A 15219-nucleotide genomic window follows, 5' to 3' on the forward strand; every position below is an offset into this window, starting at 1 on the left:
TTCTTGGATGTCCTTTCACCATATCCAATGACACTGGCATGTCCCATGAAATATGCTTACTTTTTAGTGTCCTAATCAAAGACCATGATAGGAAAATTGTTTTAATTTGATGATATACATTAAAGTGCAATCTAGTGCTTCACTGCTTGGAAAGTACTTAAAAGGAAGAGATTCCTCTAAAGTTACTTTGTCTTTTGTATACACATGGGACAACTGTGGTTTTCAATAAGTTAACTGCTTCAAGGCATATCAATATACATCTGGTTACATAATAACCAAGGAAGAGCTTTATGATCAGGAGAAAAGCCTTGATTAAGCTGTCATAAGCAGCCCAACTGGTAAATGCATAACCACAACAGAAACAGTTTCCTGGAACTCTATGTACAGACATTGAGGTGATCCTGAACTTGCACAGGTGGAGAGGGAAAGGTGAGGAGACCTGTAACAGAGCAAGTGATCAGATGAAGGGGAAGGCTTGCAATTACTCTCTCCAAGTAGGATACAAAAGGTAAACTTTCCCACTCATTTCCAAAGCCACATGACTGTGGACAAACCTGCTCCAAGGAAAGGCTTTTGTTTTACGAAGCCACTAAATTTGCTGTATCTAAACACCATCACAATGCTCATTATATTTAACATCACATTTTCAGCAGTCTTCTTAACTGGGGGCCTAGCTGGCTAGTCAGATTTTAGATCTGTCTCTCTGTTCTTCAAAGATATCTGATGAAATAACATCAGAATTCCTTGAAAAATCAAGTTTTATTACTCCTTCATTCATTGATGTTGCTATCAGATGTCACATATATATGCATACCTACACACACACAGAGGTGTGTATATATATATATATATATATATATATATATATATACACACGCACATTCACTCATGATAAATCTCACACCATTTTTGATGTCAACATTTCAACCCAAAGACACCACAACCATTGCTGCAGCATTGCTAACATTTTTTCCTTAATGAAACCTGAGTGAGTTAAAGCAGCAATTTTAAAAACAATGAAGATGAGTCTAGAAACCATTTGTTAAAAGCCAGCAGTTTTTTGATAAGTAGTTTTCCTACCAGATTGTTATGGAAAGCTTTCTGAAAATAGATTTATTTTTGAGATCTATTGTTAAGAATTTAAATCTATTTTTAAGATTTCTTTTTAAGATCTATTATTATTATTAGCTCTCTCTTGACAAAATATGTCCTTTCAAATTTTCAAAGCTCCCCTCAGTTTCTGCTGCTTTAGAAAAATATGACTCTATGAAGTTTTTTACAGTATCAGATCAAATACATATATGCATACTAAGGAATCTGTTCCAAATAGGCAGCTCTCTTTCCTGGGGATGAAATAACTGATGTAGAAGAAGCAGTGATATTGATAGAGCCTCTTGTTTACTGAATAAAAAGAGTTGAGTTAAAGGATGCCAACTCTTTGTCCCATTGTCAAACCACAATGGGACACCCTACCTAGAGGGAAAAATTAGATGGAAGTCAAATGTTTACTTTCCATTTTTCTTCATTTTGTTATATGTCAGCTTGAAAAAAAATTCTGGCTGTAACACACGGCCTCATTGCCAGTTAGAATTACTATCTTATTTTCCACATTTTTTCCATATTATCACCCTTTCAGTTTCTGATAACTACTAAATATAGAGTTCTTCCAGAAAACAGACACGTCAGACCACTCACAGCTTCAATAAATTGTAGGAGTATGGATTGAGCTCCTGACAAAATTGTTGTTTGCCCTCCTATTAAGATTCTCATTCAATATAAATGATCCTGAACTTTATATCACAACTTTGATTGGATTTCAGCATACTTACATTCTGCTTCCTCTTGTGGGATGCTATTAACAATCATTACAAACAACTTCTCGAAAGGAACATAACATATCCTAATACTCTGGAGCACTGTATCTGCATGTTGCAGGTACCTCTATTCTAAATTATCCTCCCACTCCACTATTACCTCACCTCCCACTCTCGGCAATAAAAACAAGATTTGCTTGATTTATAAAGGAAGTAAACATAGCATTTCTGTAGTTTATAATAGCATAAAATGGACTGAGCACCGTTCAGTGATACACCTGCACAACTGCTTGATCTATAATTCAACCACATTGTATTATTTCAGCTTTACACTTTAATTGGCTTTGAAAGAAAGGTAGAGAAACTGTATTTTTTATGCAGTTTATGCAAGATGGAGTCCTAATATTTTCTAACACACAAAATGACATTTGAAATAGTGAACAAAAGTAAGTCTCAGAGGACACCAAATGACTGAGGATCGCCATTATTCAGACTCAACAGGAATCTCATTCCCTTCTTTAGATTTGTATGAATAAGTAAGGATCTCCAAGACTACCATTCACCTTGTATAACTTGTTTTATTACACATATAGTAAAAAATCAAAATATTGCAAATTTCCCAGACCAGTTTGTTCCCAAGACATCCATGCTGTCACAAACATTTACAGTTCTGCAAAGGTTGGGCTTTGTTTTTTGGTGTTTGTTTTTTTTTTTAATTAAAAAAAAAAAAAAAAAAAACAAACTAAAACTCAGCCCATTAAAGTAGATTTTTCAGTTATATCAGTCCCCTTTTCTGTTCACAATGAAGCTACACAATAGTTGGTGCATTATCCAGGTAGGCATATGGGATGTCTACAGAGAAAAGTAGAAGAGGAGGAGAAAGAAATGGGGGAAGGAGGGAGAGAAGACAAAAAGGAATAGAGCATTGCTGTGATTTTCAGGGCAGTGCCAGCTTACAACCACGAGGAGTTCACAGAATTAGTTTCTGGTAACTATTTATTCGTTGCCCTGCTTCACACAGGTGTTTAAAGAAAGTTTTGGTGAAAAAATATGCTTCCAAGGAAATTATCCACTGGAACTGGATGTTCAGGATCTGCTAGTCCTTCTCTCCTAGACTTAGAATCACAGCATAGACCTGTGGATGTCATCTTGACCAAGTCCTCACTCAAAGCCAGGCCAACTTTTGTGCTGCATCAGGGCACTTAGGGCCATGTTCAGTCAAGTTTTGAATGTCTCCAAAGGAGAACCAAAGAGAGACTGAGACTGTGCATCTGTAATTTAAGACAATACCTGGTGCAGGCCAACTGCAGATTAGCCATTTGCACCAATCCTCCATTTTAATGGCTTTATTTATGCTCACTTATTTAAATTAGTCCAACTTCTCACATTGCTGGAGAGCCAAGAGGAATGAAATTATAAATTCACCACTTCAGCTCTCAGTAATGTAAGGATTTGGGGTTTCAGCAGAGAAAAAAAGAAAACAACCATTTCTGAAGAACTGAAGTCCAATTATTTTAAGGGAAACAGAATGTTCTCACAGTCCTCTGCATCACTTCGCCCTAATGAAACAAAAAGCAAACAAAGACAGCTCACATTCTTACTGTGGAAAATGCCATAGCTTGACTGAAAAAGCAAGCTGTAGGAGAAACAAATTATTATGGCCACTAAACACAGCCCAGTTTTGAAGCAAGTTGGACAGCTGCTTCTCTGAAAAACAACTCAGTTATTTAAGCTGGATTTAAGCAGACACCTCTCACCAGTCTAAATAAATCTTAACACTGGGAATTTGAGGAAGCTGATGGGGTGGCTCCAGTGAGAGTAAAGGAAAGATGAAGAGTGGTGGAAGGAGACAGGTGCCTCTGCCTCATTCACTCCTATCGCCTTCTAGCTCCTGTCTGCAACAGCAAGTGAAAATGGAGCAGTGGTGACAGTGCCATTCCAGCAGCAAGAAAAAAGAATTTGGCACCTGAGACCAGAAAAGCCCCAGGTGCACCACTGATACTGATTACCATTCTCTTACTGTGGCCCATAAGAATTGTAAGAAAAAAGTTTGATTTATGTTGCTGTGTTTGTTGAAAACACCTTTGTTGACTTGAGCTTAACATATTTATAGGTTATTAAGTAAATTGGATCATTCTAACAAAAAACACGCCACTGGGACATATTCCAAGGAGAAAAAAATACATAAAAACAGATGCTTACAATCAATTTAGTTTGTTTTCAGAACTATATAGCAACTGCACAGTTTATAGCAGTCCCTTTTTATTGATTTATTTAATCCTAAAGAAAAATTCCAGGGAAACTAAAGCATTTCACATGTAGTTAGTGGGATAAACAGCTATTTCACCTGCACCTTAAGATATCCTATCCTTAGCCCACATTGCTAGGGACTAAAAGAGATTATCATCTGACATCTTTTCCCTGACTTACATACTGGAGTATAGCAGAGTCAATGCTGGTCAATGCTCAGATGTTCAACACAGGAAAATTGCTACAATGGAGTCCAGAAATTTGTTCATTTTAGTAATAAATAACCAGCATATTAAAATGGCACATTCCTGTATGGAACAGTCTCTGCAAATAAGCAATTTTTTTCTTACATAAAGAACAAAAAGCCTGCACACTAGGGCAACTGATACACTTGTGGAATTTATTAAGTTAAGCATAAATGCTGAGACTAAATGAGCTTCTTTAATTTCCATAATGAAATTGTTTTTGTAAAGTTAAAAATACTGTAATGAGGCCAAAACGGTGTGCTTTCAGAGACTCCTATGGTGAAACAAATGAGATTTTAGCTTCTCTAATTGGGCATACTGCAGGCTGGGCTTGATGCTGTCCTCAGCACAGGATGTTTGTTATCCCTAACAGAAAGAGGTTTACAGCTGTCAGCATAATATCATATAGCTTTTCTGAAGCCAAGCCATCAGAAGGAAGACTGCTGCTCTCTGACTGGGACCACCCAAAGGGAGAGATCAAGTAGAGAACAGCTCTACTCTTCCCTGATTAAGAAGTTCTTCATAGAGGTAATTTGTTTACAGCTCTCACAGAGAAGCTTTTGAAGCAAGGAATGAGTATTCCCAAAATCCACCAAGAGAATCTTATTTGATTAAATAATGAATATGGATATTCCCTTTCTCTTTCATTCCCTCCTACCCCTTTTCCCCTTGCTTATTAGATCTCATTACCTGTCAACGCAGGCCTTCAGAGCTTGCCTGTTCCAGCAGAAAAAGAAAAATGTTAGAGGAATTGTGTTGCATCTCTATGCCAGAATCTGTTGGTTTGATGACATGTGCAACACTGCAATGATACTCTTCAAGCCTTTAACAACTTAAGTCTCATTTCAATAAATACCTTCTTTGGTTTTCCCCTGTACTAAAGTTCAAGTGTAAAGAACTGGGAAAACACATAATCAACTTTAAAAAAATTCACCAACTTAATAATCTGGCAGTAGTAAAAACAAGCCACTTACTTCTTACAAAACTAAACCATGCTTTAATATTTGAACCAAGAACAATAATTCTGTAGAGAAAAAAAATAAAAGTACTATTTAGGGCTGAAACAGAATGTGACTATACATACTTTTAGATGCCTTATACAAGGATACTTGATTCCAATTAGTTACATTAAGAAGAAAGACTTCTTTATAAATGCACACTGATGGAGATTTCTACTCCTTTGCTCTAAACCTAAGGTTTCATTGCAAGATCAAACTGTTTAACCCATGCCAGAACATTTTACTGGACTAAAAATGTCAAGCCACAATTTCAAAGTGACTTCCTTACTATTTTAAATTTTATCTAATGATTCTATTAATTATTTCACTGTAATATTTGGAATACTATTGTCTTTTTATATCTAGCCTTTCAGTCCTTTCCTGATATCCTGCTCTACTTTCACTTCTCAAGATTTCAGTTGTCAACCTGCTACAAACAAAACATGTGTTTTCTTAACAGAAAGACTTTCAGAATCTTGAAAGTTATCACATGTTCTAAAAGTCACCGCTCTGCTGACTCACACAAAGATAGGGAATATAGACTTTTTAATGAGAGCAAAACACTTTGATGAAAAATAAATAAAACTGAGTAATTAGTTTAACAGAGGTTTAACAAAAGTAATATGAAAAAATGATGACAGAGGAGAAACAATAGGCAAAATTTTAAATCACCAGAACTGATGCATTTTTGCGAGTAGCTTTTGCTTCTTTGCTCATGTTTTGGTGAGTGCAAAAGAGCCTAGCAAAACTGCACAGACAGAATGAAAAATATGATTCTCCAGCAGCAAACAGAATTTTCTCAGAATTGTATAAGGAATCCATTTAAAAATATAGCTTAGCAGGTAAACTCTTAAAAACTCCTGTGAGACTGTGTTCTTCAACCTACTTCCAAGAGACCTGTGTATTGCATCAATGTTTTGTAAGGAAATATAGAGAATTAGCAAAAGAGAAGTGAATCATCACATTTTTTCATTTTAATTCAAACTTGATTCATTAAAGCCTCCCAAAAAAAACCTCTATAGTACATTAATCAGATTCAAATAATGAGATATTTTAATTAATTTGATCTTGGAACTTTGGATCACAGAAACCTTCTTAAAGGATGCTCAGAAGAGCAGCGTGGGGTAAAAGCAAAATATCAGATTACTAGATGTTCAAAGAAAACCTATCTTGAGAACCTCCAACAAAGACAAGGATGATTCCAAGGAAAAAATAAGAATAGGAAAATTCTTACAGGCTTTTTTACAACTCATTTTGAGTATTCAAGAATACCTATCTTTGTGTCTACTATGATACAGTAGGCTAAATAAAAATTATATACATATTGCACACTGTTTATTGCTATGTGTAGTAAGTTATTTTGAAAGAGCAGATAAAGTCTGAGCACTGTGCCCCTGTATTCCTACAATACACCATGAAATATCATCAAGTTGTGTATCTGCATTAATTGAAATCAGGGTCAAGATGATACAGCCTAAGGAACAAATTTAAAGATTAAAAAACTAAGAGCCTCCTGAAATAGGCATAAAACAGATTGTAACTGGCAACTGGCTGTCAGTTTCCAGAAACATCACCACTAAATGATGATGTATTGAAAAAGTTTAAATATGCATCTTCTTAGTGCCAAAAATACCTACACAAGGTTTTTTTTTTTTTTCCAAACTGTTTATGTCTTACTATTAATTTTAGATCTAAAAAATCTACTGATTTCATTTGGTCAGCCCTAAAAAAATAGGATCTCTTCTAAAAATCTCCCTATTAGGCTTGGACTGCAAAGGGGAAAATGTTTAAGGTGCAAACTATCTTTGTCCCACTGTTTTCCTTTAACATATTGTTACTATGATGAACTAATTACATTGTCCCATCAATCAACACATCTGAGCAACATCAGTTCTGACACAAAACAAATACTAAATCTCTCCCTGTAATGAATTCTGCTTCCTAATAAATTCACCCACTATTTTAGTCGAGAAGATTAACTGTTATAAAATCTATAATATGAACCACAGACAAAACATATATACAAATATACACACAAACTTTGGGGTTAAACCACATTTCAGTATTCACATTATTTCACAAATAACGTGTCACCTTTATTTAAGCTGATCAGGCCAGCATTTCCTTTCTATCAGCTGAAGCAGCTAATTTACTTTCATTGAACATCCAGCAGTATAATATACCACCTGCTTATTGTGATTCTCTCTGGCTAGACATTTAAAAAAAAACAAAACCAAACCTGCCTTTCTCTCTCCTATTCTGTAATTTAACTTTGTACAAATGTAATCTTAAATTCTTCAATTCTCTCAGGCATTTTGTGAGTAGAGTTGCTGGGATTTTTACAGCACCGCATCTGTGCATGCACATTGTGATTAATACAAGAGAAATCCTTCAGGCACATTGCAATGGATGCAGCAAAGCTGAAATTATTTGAAGCACTGCAAAATTATCTGTTTCTTCAACTGTTAATTTATTTCTTCACAGCCAGACAGGTATAGAAGATTAAGCACTTATTTTTTTTCACTGCTGTATGAAAGTAGAAGACGCACATATGGTGGTAAAAGGGCAGAAAACATTGTTTTAATACGTTCTGATGTTTTTGAAAGAATTTGCTTTGCAGACCAGTTTAATATTTTAAACAACTTTATGTGCTTTAGGAAATCTAAGTCATGTTGTGATGAGGAATCCTATCTAGTCAAGTTTTCATTGCTATTTTTGTCACCAGCTAAGATAATTCTATTGGTCTGTAAACATTTGCAACCCCACCAAATGCTAGTTCATACTTACTGATGAAAATCAGAAAAAGAAGCCAGAAACATGTTATGTTCAGTCTGCTACTTCATTTTGGGTTAAGAGACTACAGTTTTGACAGTAGGGCCATCTGCTGTTAACTTTCCTTCTCATCATAATACCAGTCCAGTCAAAAGCAATTAAGCATGTTTTGCCATTATAATATGCAGATAATTATGATAAATTACAGTTTTCAAATCAGCCTCAAATTATGCATATGGTAGTTATTTTCCTTGCAGTTACTGATGTAAAAAATATTCCCGCGTTTTCAAAATATTTCAGCTATTTTATTGATGATGTTATTTCTGTAATGAGATATCTACAAGAAAATTTCTTGGGCAGAGAGCCTGACAGCCATTAGAAATCTATTTATATCTCAGCAAGACATTTTGCCAAGTAGATAGAGTCATAACATTCTGCACTGCCATTACACAAAATACTCAGAAAATTGTCTACTTTGTTTACTTGTGTGTCACAAAAAAAATTTAAAAACATATGCAAACACACAACTAAATATCCATAAGAATGTTTTATGTTTTGTTACAATGTGGAATGATTCAAGAGTGTAATGCAGGCTAAAATACATGATAAAAACATCATTTTAAGGAACTGCACACTGCTGTTTCATGTTAAGCTCTCTTTGTCATTGCTCAGGTGATCTCCAGGATTAGCCAAGCATACATAGGCAACAATTCAAAGTGGAGTCAATAAAAATTCATCCTCTACTCCAACACTGGATTTATCTTGAGTGAGGGTACTTTTTTTTTTGTGTGGGTGGGAGCATACTGTCATACTTTCTCTGAAGTTTAAATGAAAAATCACCACTATTAATATTTTAACTTTTTTTATAATGTTTCCTCAGTATTTCTTTGCTAGTGAATGGACTTCCTGAGAAATAATCAGGCCCTACAATGCAATCACATGCTCTTCATGACCAGACCAGCACTGAGTGATGATCCAGGACGCTTCATCCATCTAGTTCTTGCCAGGAATGTGAGACCCGCTATGAAAGATGGCTCATAAATCCTGGACACTAACAGCAACCAGCAGCACCTGAGCTATGGCAGGCCACAGAGGAATGATGAGGAAGAGAGGAAACCAAAAGAAAAAATGACACAATAATGCCAGTGGCAGCAGAATCAAATCTGAGCGCCCTGCTAAATGCACAGAGATGGTGTCTGCATGGCAATGGCCTAATCACCTTCTCATCATGTGGACACACAGAGCTCAAACACAAGTCAGAAAGATAAAAGTTACTGAAAGACATCAATTCAAGTTCAAAAAACATACGGTCAAAGACATGAATGATACGAACGCATATTTTAAATCCCTTCCTTCAAACAATTAAGTCAAGCAACACTTCCATTTAGCAGCAGCACAGAAGGAAAATTAGTGGTGAATATCTGCTCTGCTTAAATGCCAGCTAGCTTGTCAGCTGTGCTTGCAATAACCACGTAGACTCAGAAACAGGAGACACCAACAAAACAACAGCAGAATATCCCTATCTCTGCCTTCTGATTCTTAGCACTATGAGACAGAAAAGGATAAGATCTTTAACTAAGGGGAATGGAGCCTTTACATAATTCTGCTTGTACCAAAGCTGTGTGTTCTCTCCATATCCCTCTGGTAGCTGCTGTTAACAGCTGCCAGTGCATTACCATACTTTTTCTCTCCTTGGCAGGACAGGCAAATTGCTCCCCACAGATCAGATGCCAGTCAACATGGCAAAAGGAACTGTGTTGAGCATAATTTCTCTTCTAGTAACACTAAATTGTTTTCAAAATATTTGGTTTCCGTCAAACCGCTGCTTGGGGTGAGCTTTTGCTCCTAGATTTTTCTTTTGAACGTAACATTAACTTTTACTCAATTTCCCTAATCACTTGAGAAAATGCAGTGGATGTTTTTATTTTAGAAGTGTTGCAAAATGTAACAAACTATTCAACTGAAAAAGCTCTTGTTAAAAAACTGTTGAAAACTTAATGTTTAGCTAATTTATGTTTTCAAGATCAGCTTTGCAAAGTATCACAAAACCTAAATTTTATTACTCAATATAATTCTCTGCAAAGTTTTTCAGAAGAGGATATTTCAGTGGCAAGGCTTCATGTCTAACACAACGAGATATTGCAAAGTTGAGTTAGAAGGGCTGCATCCAGCCTTTAAACAATGGTGTGTAAATGTACAAACATATAAAATATTATCTGTATCTTGGCTGCCGCTTCAAAATAAATTCCATGTCCTTCATAAAAAAGTCCATTTTCTGAATAAAACCAAGAACTGCACTCTCTACTTGACTAATCAACTTGAATTCATGCGCAAGGCAGTGCACCCTCAATATTAATGCAGGTGGCTGCTCAGAAGCATGCAGAATGACAAAAGCATTCACTGAGTCTTTTTGGAAGCAGAAATGCTGATTTATATCTTCTTAAAAGTGTATGTCAAGAACCAGAAGAGATAAACAGAAATGCAAATCAAACTCAGCAGGAAAAGTGTTCCCTATAAGCAGAGAAGTTCTCAGCATAGTTTTACCACAAATCTGCTCTCAAAACACAAACTTTATGATGGAGTATAATTAGCACCATAGCTAGAATTAATAATGAGTTAAGAGAAACTGACTTAAAACAACAATCTAACAGACTTGGGGAGACCATCTTAGTGGGGATATTTCTGTTTGGTTGCAGTATTTTATGTGCATTTTCAGTGCTGCATGAATATAATTAGCAGGTCTGTATTCCAACCAAGAAACACTAATCCCCAATTAAAGATTATACAAGTCTGATGTCTCCAGTTTACAAAAAAATTTTCCTTGTCTATCATTTGATATTCCAGCTGTGGGCCAAAAGGATGTCAAGGCAGGAAGCACAAGCACATCCACAAGTACTTACAAGTGGGCACTTAAGTAATTTCCCAGTACAGATACAAGCCCAACTCATACAGATTCGGGGAGAAAAGGTAAATAAAACACAAATCAAATGAAAATTCTTTCACTCTTGTCCTCTAAAACATATTTTAGAAGTGAGATTGTTTATTATTAAGCCAAGTGAGGTACTTAAGACAACACCTTGAAAATATTATCCATCATTAGTGACTCCATGACCAGTTCTGTCAGCTAGGGCAGAGTGAAGATGCGGTCCCTAGAAAACAACGTCATGGTGCTCTATGTCAGTAAAAGAGGAATCTGGACCTTTGTGAACATATCAAGGTCATATCTAGCCTTCAACAACCAATTTGGAAAGTGAATTTTTTTGGAAGTCCAATTTTTTTGGAAGTCCAAAAGTAGATAGGACATTTGAGTGAAACCGTGTTTGGAATCAATCTCTTCTTAAATCTAAATAGAAGAAGCAAAGAAAGTGAAAACCTTAAATTCTTTGAGACTGAATTTAAGAGACAAGAGAATTATCTTCATCCACATCAATTGTGCATTCAAATTTTGTCAAAGTGCTAATAATCTCCCTTCCATGGCATTTCAAATATTTTCTACAAAGACCTATAGTGAGTTGTAAAGATGTGGATATGACAGTCTGATCCAAGAGAGAGAAAGCTAGATAAGCTTTCCCATTAATCGATCTGGGAAGATTTAGGGAGCTGGAGATAAAGAATGATAATCAAATGGTAACAATCTGCAGGTAGTGTTTATAGCAAGTTGTTTTTCTCCTAAATTGTTTACACCAAAGGGGTGTAAAGAATTAGCCAGTCATGTGAAATGTGTTGATTCAATGACCAATCAGGCCCACCTGTAGCAAACCAAGGTATAAAAGAGGATCCAAGTAACAGGCTGCCTTCTGATCTGAGTCTGTGTCATTTCTGACTCAATGGTGACCTCAAGATCTACTAAAAGTTTTAGCATTTAGTAATGACTGAAAAATACTAGTATTTTTCATTTAGAAAAACAGCTTTCCAATTTTTTGTAACACAGAGGACTTCTGTATCGAATAATCTGTTGTACAACTCTCCACAATGACTCAGAAGGAACTATTAGCATTTAATAACTATCTTTAAAAATCTCTTCTGTAGCTGCTCCCTCTCTTTTGGTCCATTACTCCTCAAGAGTGGCTTCTTCTGCCTGAAAAAACCCTTCTGCCAGAAACCTGGCAGCCAAGACCCCCGCAGCACTTTGAGGGAGTACAAAGCAGGCTGGAAAAACCTCTGGCACAACCTTTCAAAAAGATATCACATCAATCTCTTCAGGGCTGTCAAAGACAACAGCTAATGAGACAGAGCAATATCCAAGCACACCAAACAATGGTAGGGGGAAAAACACTCCCTAAATTCACCGGGTTAGTTCATGTAAAAAGGAGATAAACTCAAGATCATGTAAATGCCACTGGACTTGCACTGTTATCATCCATTCTCACCCTCCACTGAACCAGTTATCTCCATTCACAGGCAGGCACAAAGACCTTGAAGCCCTCAGTAGCATTTAACAGTGCAGTCAGCACCTCACAGGCAGCAGGTTCCCCCCCTTTACAGACGGGCATCTGTGATCACTAGAGCTAAAACACACAAAGCACGCTTGCTGAGTTGCACACTTTGGCACAAGACCTGTAGGTTTTGCCTTCAGAGCACTCCATATGCCTGAAGTGCTTTGAGATAGAGCAGGAATCAATACATCCCCAGGAAAAATAACTGTAGCTGTGTTATTGTCCCAAATCTATCAACTAGTGGGACTTACAGAAGCAAATTTACCTAGAAGTACAGAGTGTTGAGTATATCTCAGCATAGGCAACAGTGAAAGTAAAGTGTCTAACTTTTTCTGTTTTTAAACCTGCCCAAGTAGCAGATGAAGGAAGGAGATGATCATCTTTGGACATACAGACATCTCAAATATCAAAATGCAACAACTCAAATATCTTCAAAAATGCAGACACTTCCTGAGAATCCTTCTTTTGAAACAGAATTTCTGCTAGGAGAGGGTAACATCCTAACTTTCTTAATTTGGCCAGTTATCCAGCATCAGAAATTTGTAAGTCTTTAAGCAATGCAGGAATGAGGAATAATGGCTGACATCACTGTCCTTTAACTCAGATTCAACATTAGCCCTGGCAGTGCCCACTTGCAGTACATGGTAATATCTTAGCACAAGAGAAAAGGAAATTCTTGGAATTGTTTTCACTATTTTTAGAATATTGAATCAGATTCCCGGCAAAAGAAGAAGTAGCAGTAAAGGTAGAAATATTCACCCAGAGTATCTGAAAAATGAAAATAAATTTCAAGACATTTCGTTCATGGTTTGAAAAAAAAATCTGCTGACATCTGGTATGGATCTGCTGGGTGAATTGCTTTGATTACTAATCTAAATCCAAGGTTTTTTTATTTATTCATTTACTCATTTTATGATTATAAAAATGTGTTTCATAATAAATATGGAGAGTGACAACACAATGCTGATTAACAAATATGATGTTCTCAATTTCTTTAACAGATTTCATTTTTTAAAAGGAATTGTGTATCTGCGAGACTTTCAGTCCTAAACTTTATCCATGCCTTTGCTGTCACTACTTGGTTTTCTCTGGTTTTCTTTGGATATGCTAAATTTATAGGTGTTGACAAAGTATTAAGAACTACAAGAAGAAAGTGTCTGTGTAGAGCACTTCAGCGCTTGTCAGGCCACACCTGGAATACTGTGCTCAGTTTTGGTCCCCACTATAAGAAATAGACACAGGCAGGCTGAAGAGGGCCGATAGAAGAGCCACAAAGGTGATCAGATGTCTGGGAAGCCTGCCATGAAGGGAAAGGCTGAAATAACAGGGTTTGTTTACCTTGACAAAAGTCTTAGAGGAGGCGTTATCATGATGTTCCAGTATTTAAAGGGTAGCTAAAAGAAGAGGGAGACCCCCTTTTTATAAGTCATGTGTAAAAGACAAGGAGTGATAGGAACAAGTTACTCCTGGGGAGTTTCTGCTTGGACACAGGAATAAAGTTTTTCACAATGAGAACAATCCGCCATTGGAATAACCTTCCCAGGGAAGTGGTGGATTCCCCAATATTGGGCACATCTAAGATTCAGCTGAACAAGGTGCTGGACCATCTATTCTTGAACCCAAATTCTCTATAAGCTCCTTTTAGACAAGTGAAGACAACAATTAGAGTTGTGTCTCAAACTTCCCCTTCAGTCTTCTATTCTCTATATTTAATCAATCCAGCCCTCAGCTCTTTTGCTGCTTTTCTAGCTTGGTGTTCTACAAAGCTGCTTTCTAGCCAGACAGCCCTCACTGTGTAGTGTTGCATGTAGTTATTCCATCCTAACTGCAGAAATTTGCATTTGCCTTTGCTGAAGGCAAGGTTCCTCCAAGCCCATTTCTTCAGCCTGTTGAGAGCACTCTGAAAAGCAGCCCTATGATCCAGCAAATCAACCACTTCCCTCCAAAAGAGCAACACTGAGCAAACTTACTGAGATTGCATGCAAGAGAACCATAATCAGGTTGTTATGAAGGAGCTAAGAAGTCCTGGCTCCAGTGCTGAGCCCTGCACACCTTCCAGCAACTGCTGGTCAGCTGGACTTCACACTGACCCTAAGCCTTTAGGTCAGGCAGTTAAGCTTGTTTTCCAGCTACCTTAGTCTGCCTGATCAGTATCTCATCAGTCTAGCCACCAAGGTATTACTGAACTCTGAACTCCAGGGTTCTAATCTTGCTATTTACCTTCCTCACCACCACCTCACAGGTGTGCAGCTGGAGCTACCACTGACCTTCCCATGCTTCACCAGGTCCTCTTTACTCAAGAGCAGCACACCCTTCTGTGACTGATGGGGCAGCACTTGCATTAAAACAGATCCTCAACACATCCCAAAAATCTCCTTGATGTCATGTGCCGCATCATGTTACACCCTCCAGCAGATGTTGACAGGTCAAAGTTGCTCACAAGAAACGTTTCCAACCAAGCTTCCTCCCATCCTCTAAAGGTTTCAGATAATTCTTTCTTCTCCCACTCAGTCAGTAGCAGATGTTCGCTGAGAGGTATTCATGTTGGACTCTCCTTTGATCATGACCAGCTTATTACTCCTTCCAAAGCAAATCTGGATCTGTAAATTCAAGCGACCATTGGACAACAAGCCTTTCTTACATCTTAGCAGCTGGTATTTCCAAAAGAGTCTGCATGGTGTGAACCATCCCATACCACATTTCT

General features: G+C 37.0%; 1 long non-coding RNA gene across 1 annotated transcript; it reads left to right on the top strand.

The window, feature by feature from the left end:
- Positions 1-374: 374 nt before the first annotated feature.
- Positions 375-10338, top strand: LOC137475045 (uncharacterized). The gene is made up of 3 exons (XR_010999659.1): positions 375-508; positions 3703-3801; positions 8960-10338. It is a non-coding gene; the product is annotated as an uncharacterized lncRNA (long non-coding RNA).
- The last annotated feature ends 4881 nt before the right edge of the window (positions 10339-15219 follow it).

The sequence above is a fragment of the Anomalospiza imberbis genome, chromosome 5 (assembly GCF_031753505.1).
Source record: "Anomalospiza imberbis isolate Cuckoo-Finch-1a 21T00152 chromosome 5, ASM3175350v1, whole genome shotgun sequence".
NCBI classification, from domain to species: domain Eukaryota; kingdom Metazoa; phylum Chordata; class Aves; order Passeriformes; family Viduidae; genus Anomalospiza; species Anomalospiza imberbis.